Below are 17,644 nucleotides of genomic sequence, written 5' to 3'. Positions count from 1 at the left end.
TTCAACTTCTTCTTCTTCTTCCAAATGCTACTCCGGTAATAAATTTGGCGCGGGTGACGGCCAGAAGGTTAAGACAGCTGAAGAATCTTTAAGGACCGTAATGTATTTGAGTTGTTGGGCTCCTACTTGATTTATATATATCTTGTATTATTGCTTCAATTCTACTATATAAACCTTCACTTTGTAAATTACATACGCTGCTGTATTAATATCCTGATTCTTCAATTCCATCTCTAAATCTGTTTTTGTTCAAGTTTTCTATTCATTATCTCAGGTTTCAATTTATCTATTTTTTTTTAATCTAGTTTTAAAGCATCCAAGTTTGCAATTAATTAATTATGTTTCTTTTTTAAAGTTGTGCTCTTAAAAGTTGCTGGCCGATGTCGTATCATATCATACTAGTAATATAACTATTGTTGAATCACGCTGCTACAATGCAATTTTACGCGGTTGAGTGTGCATGTTATAAATTTTCCTTTCCTTTATAGCCATGGTAGATATAAATTCAAGATGTTTTCCATTTTCTTTTCTTAAATAGCAGTAGTACAAACAACAAAACTACTAACTATAATGTAAAAACCGTTTTTCACTTATTTCTCCATATTATTATATGGTAAATTGTTGTTGGCTTTTGTGGACTAATTGATTCAACGGGTTTAGTATTCAAGCCAAGTATAATCATAAGGAAAATTCATCCTAAAGAAAACAATATAATTAACTAATTAAATTTAATTAAACACCCATTAATCTAAATTAACAAGAACTAAATATTAGTTCAAATATACTAACTCCTAGTTCTCCTAATCTGATAAGTCTCATAAGTAGTTGTTTTGTTTTACTTTTTCAGGCTGCTAATCACCAATTGACCACATATATACTCAAACAAAAATCTTGCTTTGAGTGACAAAAATCATTTATCGCTAAATCTATTTTTGTCACAAAAAGCGACTAAATTTTTTCATCGCATGCATTCATCACTAAAGCCTAGTCGTTGAAAGATTTTTGCGACGTTTTTAATATGCAATGAATCCTTAGAACGTCGCATTCTTGTTGCGATGAAACATAAAAAGTCGCAATATGTGACGTTTACCAGGATGTCGCATTAGCGACGTCTTATTATTTGTTGCATTGTGCCACGTTTTTTTTTTCGACGCAATAATTTTGTGATGTTTTTCGTATCGTCGCAAATTTTAGTAATATTTAAAAATTTATTATTATTCTTTTCAGGCGTTTTTTAGAAAACATTATCCTCTGATAGCAAACACTTGGTGCAACTATATGTACAAATATGAACAAAATATCTTACTATATTAAAACATGTTATAAAATATTTAATATCCACGGCAACAAAAATAAGTTTTCCAATAAGGTTTGAATTACAAGTTTTGTTTAGTATTGAGAATGTATTCTTTTTTAATATTGTCACTAACAAATTCTGGTTCATTCCTGCACACATAAATATTACACATATCAAATTAATTTTAGACGTGAGTCTTATATATATATATATATTCAAATATATCAAAATTTATTAAATATTAAATTTGAACATATTTACCATCGACATAAAAAAATCAATTCATTTTTAATTATCAATAAGAAGTTAGTCCAAAATATAATTATTGCATAACTCAAGTTCACATCATTTCAAACATAAGTATTACTAAACTCAAGTCACAACAAACCTAAATTCTTATTCACCATCTCCCTCCACCCCACCACACTTTTCACAACATTAACAAGTATAAAGTACTCAATAGTTACTACATAGTACAATTATAAACATGTTTTTTCCACATTCACTACAAAAATGACAAGTATAAAATCACAAATATTTTGCAACCATATATTCTTTTCTTTTTCTCTACCCCTCCCCCCCTTACAACAATAAACATAAATGTTCATTCTTCCCCTCTCCTAACCATTTTGTTCATAATAATAATAATAAATAAAAAAAGAAATACTAAATAGTTACCACATTTAAAACATATATTTTCCATATTCATTAAAAAAAAATACAAGGAAAAAATATGAATTTTATTGGATTTTTGTGAATTTAAAAATCTAATGACATTCTTGTAATTTTGGCATTTTTGATAATTATCCCTTTCTTCTCCACTTAGGGCATAATTAGTTTTGTCTCTTTTTGGGCTGAAGAAATCGAGTAGCCGCCTGGGAGCATTCGAAGACCACGAGTCGCCTGAGGAAGTCACCGTAGTTGAAGGAAGAAAGACAACAGCCGTCCGACCATGGGTTTTATCCGTCCAGGGAGGGCGACGACGTGGGCGTGGGTTTCCATCAACACCGGTTGCGGGTTGTTCTCAGTTTTCAGAGGCGATGTGTGGATCTTTCGATATCAGTAGATCTTAGAATTATAGATTGGTGAATTCGTTGATTATCTGTAATTTGTAAATTTCTTTATTGCTCATTAATAAAATTAATTCAAGCTGGTTGGATGTAGACAAACTGGTCGAATCACTATATATCTTGATTTATTTCTTGTTTGCGTTCTATCTCACAAGTGGTATCAAGTTGATCCAAGGAGGGTGTATGGTATTGTGTGCTGGAATATTCTTTGTTCATAATTTTTGTTGGAATTAATTTGACAGATGACTTCGATGTCTACAAGGTTCGAAGTTTTTAAATTAAATTTGATGGGAAAAGTGATTAGCCAAAATCTTAGAGGAAGATAACCTTCCACCAACAATTACAGAAGCTGAAAAAGGGATATGGATGAGATGGCCTATTCGACGATAATAGTTGTGGAAGAAACTAGAAAGTCTTTATTTGGCTAAGTCCTTGCCAAATAAATTATCTCCTTTACTCAAGTAAAGGTTTAAAAGAAAACCTAGATGAATTCTAGAAGATTATAGTTGATCTCAATAACATCGGTGAGAAGATGTCAGATGAAAATCAAGCAGTTATTCTTCTGAATTCTTTGCCAGAATCGTATCGAGAAGTTAAGGCAACTATTAAATATGGACGAGATTCATTGTTCATGGATATAGTGTTGGATGCCTTAAGAACGAGAAACCTCGAGATTAAAAAGAAATGCAAGGATGGAGAGTTACTCAGGGCCAGAGGCAGAAGTGAGAAAAAGAACGGAAAAGGAAAAGAGTCGAGATCCAGGTCGAAATCAAAGGGAAAACCAAAAAGTGTTTCCTATGTCATAAAGAACGACACTTTAGAAAAAATTGCCCTTTGAATAAGAGCAAAGAAGCATCAAGTAGCAAGCATGTAGGGGATTCTGGTGCAACAAATATTACCGATGGGTATGGTTTTGATGGTGTCCAACAGGGACATTCAGAATGCTTGATGGTGTCCAGCAGGGACATTCAAAATGCTTGGATCATGGATTCAGGGTGCACGTTTCACATGACTCTTAATCGGGATTTTTTGATTGACTTTCAAGAAAATGATGGGGGATCAATTTTGCTTGGTGATAATGGTGCTTGTGATGTAAAAGGAATTGGGTCAGTTCGAATTGCAACACATGATGGTATGATCAGAATTCTTACAAATGTAAGGTATGTTCCAGAACTCAAACGAAATCTAATTTCTCTGGACGAATTAGATAGAGCAGGTTATTCTTATAAATCTGATAATGGAGTTCTGAAGGTTATCAAAGGCTCTTTGGTTAAGCTGAAGGGGACCTTGAGGAATGGTCTTTATGTGTTGGAGGATACTGCAGTTTCAGGTAGTGTTGTTGTTGCATCTGCGAAAGAAACAGATAACTCTATGTTATGGCATAACAAATTAGCTCAAGAGATCTGCAAGCTCTTTCACAACAAGGTTTGTTTGGATAAGTTAAAGACATTGAACTCCCATTTTGTGAACATTGCATAATGGGAAAGTCTATTAGAGTGAAGTTTGGGAATGGGAAGCATTCTACCAAAGGAATTTTAGATTATGTTCATTCAAATTTGTGGGGTCCTACAAAGGTAACTTTTATGGGAGGTTCGAGATACTTTATGTCAATGATGATTTTTCAAGAAAGATTTGGATGTATCCATTGAAACAGAAGGATGGAGCTTTTGGGATTCTTGAATGGAAAAAGCAAGTTGAGAACCAGACAGACATGAAGCTAAAGTATCTGAGGACAGACAATAGTTTAGAATTTGTGAATCACAAATTTGATAAATTTTGCAAATCTGAGGGAATTACGAAGCATCTCACTATTACGTATACTCCACAGCAGAATGGTTTAGCTGAGAGGTTTAACAGAACAATTATGGAGCATACAAGATGTCTCTTGACAAATGCTTCATTACCCTTGAAATTTTGAGGGGAAGCTGCCCAAACAGCCTGTTATCTTATTAATAGGGGCCCGTCTTCCGTTTTAGGCCTAAAGATTCCTCAGGAGATATGAACAGGAAAAGCTCCAAGCTTGGATCATCTCAGAGTGTTTGAATGTTCAGCTTATGCTCATGTTAAGGAAGGGAAGCTGAATAAGAGGGCACTGAAATGTATGTTTATTGGCTATCCTCGGGGTGTTAAAGGATACAAACTTTGGTGCTTGGAAAAGGGCAAAAATAAATGCATTATCAGCAGAGATGTGACCTTTAATGAAACAGAGATGTCATTTCGTGTCAAAGAGCAGCAGAAACAGCAGACAGTTGATCGGGTTGAGGCAGAGGTTAGAATTGATTCTAAAGCACGACCATCAGTTAATTCAGGTGATTCCAGTGATCAGTCATCCAGTTCTGATGGTAGACAGCCTCAACTGTAGAGGACTTTGATTGATGATGGAGCTTTTGGTAAAGAAAGCTCAAGCAGCAGTGAACTACAGAACTATCAGCTTACACGTGACAGGTCTCAACGAGTGAGGCAAGCTCCTGCAAGGTATGGTTATGCTGATTTAGTTGCTTATGCTCTTACTTATGCAACTGATAGTATTGAAGCAAAACCTCTTACTTTTAAGGAGGCTATTGTATCTGATTCAAAGGAACAGTGGAAGGATTCTATGGAAGCAGAGTTGTTCTCGTTGCAGAAGAATCAGACATAGTCATTGGTTCCAAAGCCTCCTAATCAGAAACTCATCAGTCAAAGTAGATTTATAAAATCAAGTCAAGTACAGGAGGTGACAGTAAGCCTAGATATAAGGCTAGACTGGTAGCCAAGGACTACACTCAAAAGGAGGGAGTTGACTTTCATGTGATTTTCTCTCCGGTGGTGAGGCATTCGTCCATTTGATTAATTTTATCTATTGCTGTTCACTTTGATATGTTTGTTGAACAGATGGACATCACCACAACTTTCCTTCATGATGAATTAGAGGAATAGATCTACATGGCTCAACCTAAGGGTTATGAGGTGAAAGGAAAGAAGACATGGTTTATCGTCTTCAGAGATCCATCTATGGACTGAAGCAATCGCTAAGACAGTGGTATATCAGGTTTGGCACCTTTATTCTGAAGCAGGGGTTTCACAGGAGCTCATATGAAGCATGCGTGTACTGGAAACTATCTCAGAAAGGTACATATACTTATCTACTTCTGTATGTAGATGATATGATTCTGGTGTCTAAGGATTATTCTGAAATCTGTGATCTCAAGAAACGATTAAGTAGTGAATTTGAGATGAAAGATTTAGATGAACTGAAGAGGATCTTAGGCATGGATATGAAAAGAGATAGGGAGAAAGGTTTGTTAACCATTTCGCAGGAGAGTTATGTGCATAAACTGCTTGAGAAGTATAATATGTCTGGTTGTAAGGCAGTTTTAACACCCTTAGCATCTCATTTTAGGCTTTCTTCATCTTAGTGTCCTGTTACTGAACAAGAAAGGTTAGAGATGGCTAATATTCCCTATTGTAATGCTGTTGGAAGTATTATGTATTTGATGATTTGTACTAGGCCTAACTTGGGATATGTTATGAGTATGATAAGTAGGTTTATGTTAAATCCTGGGAAGAAGTATTGGAATGTAATTAAATGGTTGCTTTGATATTTGAAAAGTAATGCCCATGTATCATTGTGTTTTATTAAGGATTGTTATAAATCAATACTGTTGGAAGGCTTTACAGATGCAGATTATGCTGCAGACCTTGACAAAAAAAGGTCTCTATCAGGTCACATTTTTTGTTTGTTTAGTAATGTGGTTAGTTGGAAGGTTGCTCTACAGTCAGTTGTTGCCTTGTCTACTACTGAGTCAGAATATATTTCAGTGGGTGAAGTTGTGAAAGAGGCAGTGTGGTTGAAAAGGATAGTTGGTGAGTTATTGTCGCAGGTGTTCATTCCTATCGTCCGCTGTGATAGCCAAAGTGCTATTCATCTTGCAAAGAATCCATCTCATCACAAACGGTCTAAGCATATCGATGTCAAATTTCATTTTATCAAAGAAGTTATGGCCCAGAAAGATGTTGAATTGGTCAAGGTTCATACAGTTGAGAATTTGTCAGATATGTTAACCAAGGTTCTTCCAGCCTATAGGTTTAAATACCTATTAGATGGGCTGAATATTAAATCTGGATGATAAAAAATTGGAGAATTAGCTTGGCACTTAAATATTCGAGGGAGATTTTTAGAAAATAAGAAGGTATTTAAGTGGGTTTTATTGAGTTTTTGGTGAATTTAAAAGCCCAATAGTATTCTTGTAATTTTATGAGCAATGGCATTTTGGTAATTATCCCTTTCTTCTTCACTTGCAGAATTAGTTTTGTCTCTTTTTGGGCTGAAGAAATCGAGTAGCCGTCTGAGAGCATTCGAAGACCACGAGCCGCCAATGAGGAAGTCATCGCAGCTGAAGGAAGAAAGACAGCAGTCATCCGACCGTGGGTTTTCTTCGTCCTACGAGGTCGACGATGTGGGCATGGGTTTCCGTCAGTGCCGATTCTTGCGTGGAGCAGCAGCGGCCGGCCGGTGGTCTGTCGGGTTCGAGTGTGGCCAGTTCTTGCGCAGGCGACGGTTTGGTTTCGCTGTGGTGGCTGCGTCCGACAACGGTTGTTAGTGAGAGAGACGTGCGGGTCTGCGCGTGATTTGCCAGTCAGAGGTGGTAGCACACTGTTTTGGGTTATTCTGCAATGAGTTGTTCTTAGTTTTCAGAGGCGATGTTGTGTGTGGATCTCTCGGTATCAGTGGATCTTAGATTTACAGATTGGTGAATTCGTTGATTATCTGTAATTTGTAAATTTCTTTATTGCTCATTAATAAAATTAATTCAAGCTGGCTCTCAAAGTGGATGTAGACCAAACTAGTCGAACCACTATATATCTTGGTGTTCTTTACTACTTTCGATTTATTTTTGCTGATTGTTTGCGTTCTGTTTGGCTATCTAAATTAGGTTCAGAAACTCTCACGGGATAAAATCAAACATAATCTATTTCAAAAATTTTATCCAACTTTATCCATACTTTATCCAATGAAAAACATCAAATGAAAACTTATCATAAATTTATTTAAAATAAACAATAATATGTGCAAAATAGATATAACTTTCATCATTCTATAATAATTAGAATAATCAAACATATTCAACACAATGTAAGAATCAACAAACTTTTAAGGAGCTTAATCAAGAATAAAATCAAGTTAAGAATAGAATCACACAAATCAAGTAATCTCTTCAAATGCAATAGGTACAATAACATAAAAATCATAATTTAATTACTCAAATTGTCTAAAATAAACTTCACATAATGACTTCCAAATTACATTTTGAGCACACAAAATAGCCTCCAAAACTCATTTCAAACACATACAATTTAACTAACAATTATTCTCCAAAAAAAAATACATAATAAGCTCAAATATCTTGTGAAAAATACATTAAAGGGCATATAAAAAATTTCATCATGCTAATCAAACGTCTCTAAATGAGCTTGAAGGCATAAATGGCATCCAAATCATATTTTAAATCTCCCATAAACAAAGTTTTAACTAAAATTAACGAATAAGAATGATAAAAGAAAAGGTACAATAAGCTACATACCTACAAAGAGCTTAACCGAGAAGAAAATCAACTTTCGAATGAAATCTTTGAACAAAGAAATAAAAGTATTTGAATGAGTAATCATAAAATCCAGCTAATATAGAGAACAACTTCTAATCACACAATAAGTTCCAAATAAATTTTTTTCCACACTAAACAAACTTCAAAACAAAATTTGAACACAATAAATCATGCTTTAATCAAACAATGAGCCCCTAAGCAAAATCCAATTACATAAATAGCATCCGAACTACAGTTTAATCACACAAATATTCTCAAAATCAAAGTTTAAACAAAAACCTACCCTCAATCACAAAAAATGCTTTCAGATCACAAATTATCAATACAAATGAAATTAATAACTTTCTAAATTGAGGCATCAAATTGAAATAAATAACTTCCCAAATTGATTTACGACGATCATGCATCAAATTGTTATCATTTAAGATCATGTCTTATTGATTCTTTCTTTTTATTATTAGTTTTCAAAATGGATTTCTTCATAAAATGATCTTCCTCTTAATTTTGCCTTTGTTTCTATGCTACACAAAATACCATTTCGCAAGCAACACAAATTTTCCCTACATTTCTATATAACACAAATTTTTTCTACGTTTTGTGCTATGTGGAATAGCATTTGAACTCCAATTTTGATTCAAGACAAAATGTCACCTCTTAATATGTCAAAGTCAACTAAAAAAGCAGAAAAAAAGAGAGAACAAGGAATTCACACTAAAATTCTCAAACTAATTCAGAAACAATCAACAAATTTACCTCCACCCCATCATTTGCAAAATATTAAACAAGAAAAAGAATCAAATCCCATAAATATTAAAACCTACAATCAATGATCAAATGGCAGCAACAAAATAGAGAGATCACAAACCTATTCCTCTTCTGTTTATCTTCTTCTTCAAAATGGGGTCCAAGTGAAAGGAGGTTTTAAATCGCCATGTTCAATCACAAAAAATTTCATCATTGACAAACAGAAGCTCTTTTGAACGGCTATGACAATCCCCCTCTAAATGTTCCTCTCAGCTTCAGACGAATGACACGTACAACTTCTCTTCTTAGATGAACGACGAACTAAATGAGTAAAAGACTAAACCCTAAGTAAATGGTTCTAAAAAAGTAAAAGACTAAACGAGTAAAAGACGAACCTCTGTGGAAATTTTTAGATAAAGTGGCAACATTTGCCTTTTCTTTCTATCTCTTAATTTTCGTCATGGACTCGTAAGTCTGCAGCTCGTTTAGAAGGGTAATAAGGTTGTAGTTCAACTTATTTGTAAAAACACTAATACGAAACTGTAGGAAACTCTCTAGGAGAGATCCCGTAATAAAGCTAACTTGACTAGCCTCATCAATGTGGGCTTTATTCATCTCCATCACGTTAAAGTGGACTATCATATTGAGAACATATTCTCGCACTGAGGCCCACTCATTCATACAGGCATTGAAAATGAACTTTAGAGCATCGTACTTGATTTGTGAGGATAGTTGTCCAAACATCTCTTGCAATGAGTCCATGATCTCACATGCAGTGATCATGTTCTCGTGTTTCTTTGCCAAGATTTCAGTTAAACTGGCAAGAACGTATGCTCTGACCTTCTCATTTGCCTTCACCACCTCTCATATGCATCCCAAACATTTCAAGGTATATTTGGAGTAAGGACCTAAGGACACTCCTCCAATAAGACAAATCTAAGGTCGTCAATGATAAATATAGTGTTTATCATATTTTTCCATGTTGTATAGTTATTCCCAGTTAATTTGTCAGCACTTAGGATGTTAATTGTAGCACTAGTCATATTGAAGTTTGCTTAAACCAAACAAATTATTTATATGAGATACATGCATAATCTTTTAAATCCAATAAAGTTTAGCAAAATTTTAATGTATCCTATGTGATATCTAATTTTGTAATGATGCTTCAGTGATTTAGGATAAAAGCCGTCGAAGGGTGGTCAGTTACATATTCACTAAATTGAGAACTCTCAACCAATTATTATACCAGAATAACTCTTATTTCTATAATAATTAATCACTGTTGATTCCGTCAAGAAATTATTAACTTGTTTAACAATTCCTTGTAAGTGTGGCCCTTCATTTCAAACCCTAGAGTTACGTCCCAGTGAGCCAATAAGACAGAAAAATCGATTAGAGCAAAAACTAAAGCAATTTTATCCATTACTGGAGTTTGAGATCAATTTCATGCAAATATCAATGAAAGGGACCGTGGGATGTGTTGACACACATCTCTCTCCTAGTTACTATAAAAACTTTATCCCACCTTATGACCAATGTAAACACCTTTCGAAGGGGGATACAAGCAAAGATGTCACGAGGCCGAGCATAGATCTCACAGTGTGAGCTTTTAGGGAGAACATGCATATCATATGTGTCTTTTTCCTCTCACTAAATGTTTTAAACCTAGTGTTTATTACTTAGGTAAATCCGACTAATAATCTATCTCAGTCCATTGTTAAATTTGCCCAATATAACTCTTATATTGGATAGTTTAACAATATATGATTACTATTTATTAAATTGTTTAATAAATCTAATCATACATTGTATGCTTATAAAATATTTGTCTAATTTATCTTTCATGTTGTTCTCAGGTAACGGTGTTCCATTTTCATCAGCTTAAATACCACGATCTTAAATAGAACCTTTCTTAGACAAAGGTCCCTTATAGACAAATATTTTATAAATTTAATCTTTTGTTCTTTCAATTTAATCCTATTAAAAAGAAAATAAAAGATTAACCTATTACTAATCATATTAGAAATATTTTAACATACATCTAGGTAGTTTTAAACCATTTAAAATTAATTAAGACATGTGTTTGCATACAACTCTTGATTATAGATTTTAATATACTTCATTAAACTTATAACTCTTATAAATTAACGAACTATTAAAACCTATAACATACATCTAATGACATTAATTAAATATAACATTTATATTTACTAAGTAATGTCACGCTCAATGCATCTTTATTTTCATCATAGAATATAACAATAATATTAATCTTTAATGAAAATCTTACATATCCATCATATAATATAACATTTATATTAAGGTTTGATGCATGGATATGCTTAATGTAACATACAACCATATAATATAGCATTTATATTAAATATGATACATATGCATGTTTATAATATCATACAATCATATAATTAAACACTTATATTAACGTTTGTTGTCTAGCTAGCTATGTTGGGCCTTCTGTGCCGCAACGTAGCTATGTTGTACGTTACGCTCTAACATAAAATGCTTTTCTTTGCTTGATTCTTTGTCTGATTTGCTCTGTTTTTATCTCCTTCTTCAGCAACTCTTGTCAAACTCAAGAACATGGATTTACAGCTAGATAATAGAAATTAAATGCCCAAAAACATCGAGCCCTTACATTTTGATCTCATCAAAAGCAATAAACTAAGGTGCCATTTTTTTTTTAAAAAAAAAAACTTCTATTTCGTAAAATCCCAACAGTCATAAAGCAAAAAATCACCCATATTTTCTCTTATTTTTGTTTCAAAATAGAAAATCAAAGGCACAACCTAATTCTGATACAAATTGAAGGAATTGAATTCCTGGAAAAAGCGTGTGAACGTCGTATCATTGACAATCAATTTTGAAAAACTTAAAAACACTGAAAAATATGAAGAGAAATATACAAGATAAACATCTACAATTTAAAGCATGCTATTGGAGAGGAGAAACAGGAAACAGAAGGACTTGCCTTTGAAGATCTTTCTTCACATATTTCCTCTCCACGAAATGATCTCCTCAACAGTCACAAACTCCCTGTACTCCAAAGCTTCCTCCAAGAACACGAACACAGGTACAATGAATTTCTCTGAACACTACCACTTGGAGTTTTCACTATTCTCAGGACAAGAGATCCGGGATGTGTGAGCTCCAAATTTTAGTATGGGAAATGTTGTGCGAGAGATCTTGGGGAAGTAGATGAAGAATACTGAGAGGGCCCTTTTTTTAGTTTTTCTAAAAAAAATGTATGATTGACCAAAAAACAAAAACTTCTTCCCTATATTTTTACACGAAGAGATGAACTGACCCCCCCCCCACCCCCCCCCCCCCCCCCCACTTCATAAATAACTCTCAAGGGAGTTAATTTTCAAAAAATTAATTTTAAATTTAAATAATACATATTAAATCAAATTTAATATAATCAAATAAATATTAATTAATTAATATATTAAATATCATATATTAATTTAACTTGAACAACCTCTCACATTACCTATAGCATTAATATGAATCTCATTCATATAAATAAACTTATAATATTATATGAATCTTATTCATATAATTAATATTTGGACCTTATTCAAATATATATCCCTCACATATTATAAAGATTAAAAATTAACTTTATATTATAATATATCTATATATATTATATTGATTGTATCATATATAATTAATTCCGTTATTTAATTTGAACAATTCAAATTAATCCAAAATCAATTGATTCTTGTTTTACTCTTAATGAGCTAGTGAGGGAACCTTACCGACCTATAGATTAGGAGCTCCAATGGTACAAGATTAATTAATTAAATTCTTTAATTAATTAATCAACATTCATTAACTACATGTCACTCCACGAAAGACCCACAATTGCACTCTTTACACTGTAGATATATTTCTGTGTCTATGGATATAACCAATCAACATTAAGTTGACCCTTCAAAAATTGCTCGTAGTTATAAGTAGGTCAAATTATTGTTTTACCCCTATAGTTACATCTAACTCCTTAAGTACTACTGATCATTCTAATGAACAAACAGTTTATAGTTCAACTATAAACTAATTCCTTTCAAGTTAGTGAGAGGGTGAGGCCTCAATGTTCAAGACTCGGAATCAGCTATTAAAGGAGCAATTCATCGACTTACCTTAAAGACCAGAATGAGTGAATTTTATCTTGTGTAGCTGTGTTCCTCGCTCCTTACTCAGACAAATCTCTAAAATGGTAAGCTTATTGAGTCGGGGAAACATATCACTCTCACTTATACAGATCAAAGGATTGCCCTCATAGATAGACATTTATAACTTACTTAGGATTAAGGTCGAGTCACCTACGATCATCCTATTGAAATGTTAATCTCTTCAAGTAATGGTGTTATAAAGAGAGATTAGTCATTTTGCAGTCCGATCTTATACAAACTCTTCTCATAGGACACCCTCATACACATGTTTCCACATGAACAATTAGGATCAAATCATTTGTAACACTTTACAACTATTGTAATAATTACAAAGTGGGTGTATCCGTAGTGTTACCAGGATAAGGTACCCCTTACAGACCATTTAAGTTATTATTTAAACATGATCTATTTATATGTCAACCAATTACATGTTTAAGTTACTTAAAATAACCTTGGATCTTAGTTTATTAGATTGAGTTAATGAAAACTAAATGTCGAATAAAATAACTTATAATTTTATTAAATAAATAACTTGTATACAAATTTTACAAACTACGAGATCCACAAGATTTAGTACACCAACAAATGCAATATCCTGTTGGAAGTCAAATTGTCCGATCACCTTGTCAGAAAGATGCCACTCACCAATGTGAAAACATATGAGTGGACTTATCGTCCACTATATGTCTTGACCATTCGTATAGAAAATTGGGCAAAGTGTCCATGACCAGCTTTGTAAGGCTCCTAAATAATCTGAAACATAACATATTATATTAAAAATATCAAAGACAAGTACATAAAAAAAATGTCTATACAAATTCAATTGGGTTTAGTATTCACATACCTGATTAGGTTAAAATAGATCAGACATGTATCTATACTGACTTACTGCATGTGTAACTGACCTAGTTACACAAAATTGGTTTCTCCAACTATATTATTAAATTAATATTTTAGATTTTAAATTAACAATATCAGTCATATAAAAAATATTGGTTAAATTACATTAAAGTAACATACCAAGAAAAAAAGGCTCGTCCAACTAATTTATGATCATTGACATGTCGAAGCTGTGGAGACATTGTTAGAAGTCATTCCCAAACCCATATTTGCAGAACTATCACACGCCCGATGATTTCAGGAACATCAATTTTTGTTGTTTTACATCGCTATCTATACAACCAAGCCAAACATGCAATATCCTTAGAGTATTGTCTGACATCGTGGAGATTGGCTAACAGTAATAAGAACATTAAGTGCACAAAAATGACCTGATTTTTTAGAAGATAGACATCCACCCATCAACTGTAATATATACGCTCGAGCATATCTAATTACAGCTTCCTCGTCTACATTATCATCTAGCCTTGAAAATTGTAATCCTAACTATATTAAACTTAATCTTGATCCGCTGATATGACAAGCATCTAGGGTCACACCGAGTAGCATTTGACAAATATTCAGCCAATCATAAGGTGTTACTTTGGTAACAAGCTCACTGTCAACTGGCAGCCTAAACGACACCACTACGTCCTATAACGTGATATTGCACGCTCCGCTAGGCACGTGAAATGTGTGCATCTCTAGTCTTCATATCTCAACGAGTGATGAGATGCCAATCCAACTGCATGAAGCTCAATCTAGCCAACCCATAAAATCCTGACGTGCGAAGTAATGGTATTATGCTATGGTGGAGTGGGGTGGTTTGATAAACAACCACCTCTCAACGTCTACAATGCATCTCGCCTATAGTTCGATCTCGTCATACAATTTCTCATCAATAGAAAACATCAGGATTAATCGGTCCTGGGTTTAAAGCCATGATATAAAAAAAAAAAAAAACAAATTATATACATTTCAAGTAAAACACATAAATAAATGAGAACTTAAAAAATAAATCATAATAAAAGTGTTAGTTACACAATATAGTAATTACACAATAAGATATTAATTACGTAATAAAAATATTAATTAAAGAATAAAAAATTAATTACAAAATCCCTAACTGCCTAGTGTATGTCTTAGTAACGAAGGAAACTTCTTTCGATTATGACCTAACTGATTGCAAAATCCAAACCGTACTTAAGAACTTGGTTCTGTCCAGTTAATCTCATATGATATCATGAACTCTTTGGTTCATCGAGTTTTCTCCAAAGCAACTATTATTTCTTCTCTTATTTTTTCAAAATAATTTACACATTTGTAGAATGCTATTTGAGAGAAAGCATTTTTTTGGCAACATTTGAGCTCCTTTGAAGACTCCATTGATGCATTTTGATAGATTTGTCATTATCCACCTATACCAAAATCTTTCATCGTGTGTTTGAGTCAATTGTTTAATACCAATATTGTCATAAAAGCTCATACAATTTCTATTTATTCTTTTGATGTCTTCCACTACTTTATTATACTTGCGAACTTGAAATTAACATCATAGTAAACAAAATTCTTTAATGTATTGAATTTATATTTTTTTATTAAAGTTGTTGACAATATGTCATAAGCAAAATCTATGATGACATTTTGGTCCTGTCCAACCATTTTCTGGATAATTCATTGTCGAGATAATGCCACCATGTCAATCTGGAATCAAATACACCTCTTTGTGTGTAACAGTTTCTCTCAAATGTTCCAAAAACCATCTCCATGTGTCGGTAGACTCCTCATCTATAACGTCAAATGTAAGAGGAAGAAGATGCTCATTAGAATCGACTGATGCAACAATTAGTAACTTTCCTCAATATTTTCCATCAAGTGAGGACCATCTATTTGAATAACTAGCCGATATCTAGTAAATGCTTCTATACAAGGACCAAATGCCCAAAATACAGAAGGAAGGATGACATATCTTTCAGTAGGCATGCCCTTTATTCTCCACTCTAAACGTGTGTCGCGATTGTTATGTTTGACCATATACAACCACCTAAGCAACAGTTTGTATGATTTGTCCTAATCACCTAACAATTTAGCTAATGGCGTTTACCCTCCTGCACCCTATGGTAAGGAACATGGTATCCAATTTATTTATTTATTCATGTAAAACAAAAATTGTGCCATACTGATGGGTGATTTTTCTCTCATAGCTTCACGAAACTCCAATGCAATCATTGAAGAAACTAATTACACATGACCTTGACTGAGTTCTGAGTAAAAACATATATGTTGTTCAACATACTTGGTGATCTCAAATAAGCCCTGGGATTTTTTCTTTGTTGCACGAAGTCGCCATTTGCAACCATCTTCCCATTTCCTACACCGAATTGCCTAAATTGTTGATGTTGATTCCACGACCTCATATGGTGCGTGACACTTAATAGGAAAAAAATTGACCAAATGTTGTAGTATTTTTTTAATCTTAGCAAATCATCTACTTATATAATTGGGTATTGTCAACAATAACAGAGGTTACAATTGAGTCATGTTCTCTAGTGTTATCTACTATACTCATATCCAAATAAGTGAATGTATATGAATATATTTCACGTTCACGATCATCAAAGTCCAACTCATCAAATTCATCGTCTTTTTTATTCTAAAATCCTTATATTGATTATTAGCCACCATATCTTCATCATCATAGGTTGGTGAAACTGATTTAAGATCAGGGTCAATATGTTGATTCGGGTCTTCAAACTAACTAAAGGGATGTGCATTCAAGTAGATATCCAAGCATACCCTACTCACATTACATATAAATGTACTAAGGTCGGGAGTAGCATTGCGACTAAAAACATCAGGTTCATCACTTGTTCATTAAGAAAAGGGAATGACATATACTTTATTGATCCTGATGGTCTTGAATTAAGATGTCTATATATTATTTGTAATTGATGTGCTCTCATATCCACATCAAGTGACATCCCTATGAATTGTTAAAAAAACAAATTCACTCTTCACATTTATGCTAAAACCTCCACATGCTAGTTAATCATTTTCAACTCCATCAACACCATCAATCATATGTTGGGAATGTTCTAAACTCGCAGTTCGTAAATGTTGTTAACATATTCTATTTATCAATAAAAATATTATTGAGTTTTATTCAATAAATTACTATTAATATTGCATTCTTTTTTGTAAATCCAATAAACAAATTCATGGCTATAACATGAATAGTTTAACTTTATGTGGTGACATAAGAGATGATCAAGTTCTAGTATGTAGCCAAAATGATCTATAAGTATACGGATGAGATTGAATACCTCATCCTGGTGACACTTTGGATGCGGTCCATTTTGTATACTGATACAAATGATGTAATCCAAAAATCATTCATGTGGAGACTGTGCAATGAGTTTGCATAAAGACCGGACTTCGAAATAGTCATTTTTCTTTATAACAATTGTTTACTGTTAAAACTGACTATCTCAAACTTAATGACCTAGGGTAACTTGATCTTAATCCTAGCTAACTATGAACTCCTGTTTATTCGAGATTATCCTTTGATCTGCATAGGTGAGAGTAGTCCAACAACATTGCTCAATAAGCCTCCTATTTTGGAGATAAGACCGGATAGATAGCTGATGACAATATGGAATTCTCTCCTACCCGATTTAGGATTAGTAGATGGGTTGTTCTCTTAAGCGCTGATGCCTTGTCTTGAACAACGAGATTTTGCCCTCTTAGTGAAGAGAGGGTTATGATTTATAAGTTGGACTATAAATAAATTGTTCAATGGATGATTAATGTGAGCTTAAGGAGCAAGATGTATTTATAGGGGTAAAACGGTAATCTTTGACCCAACTGTAAAATATG

Source organism: Benincasa hispida, chromosome 3 (genome assembly GCF_009727055.1).
Source record: "Benincasa hispida cultivar B227 chromosome 3, ASM972705v1, whole genome shotgun sequence".
Taxonomy (NCBI): Eukaryota; Viridiplantae; Streptophyta; class Magnoliopsida; order Cucurbitales; family Cucurbitaceae; genus Benincasa; species Benincasa hispida.
This window is presented reverse-complemented; position numbering follows the sequence as displayed.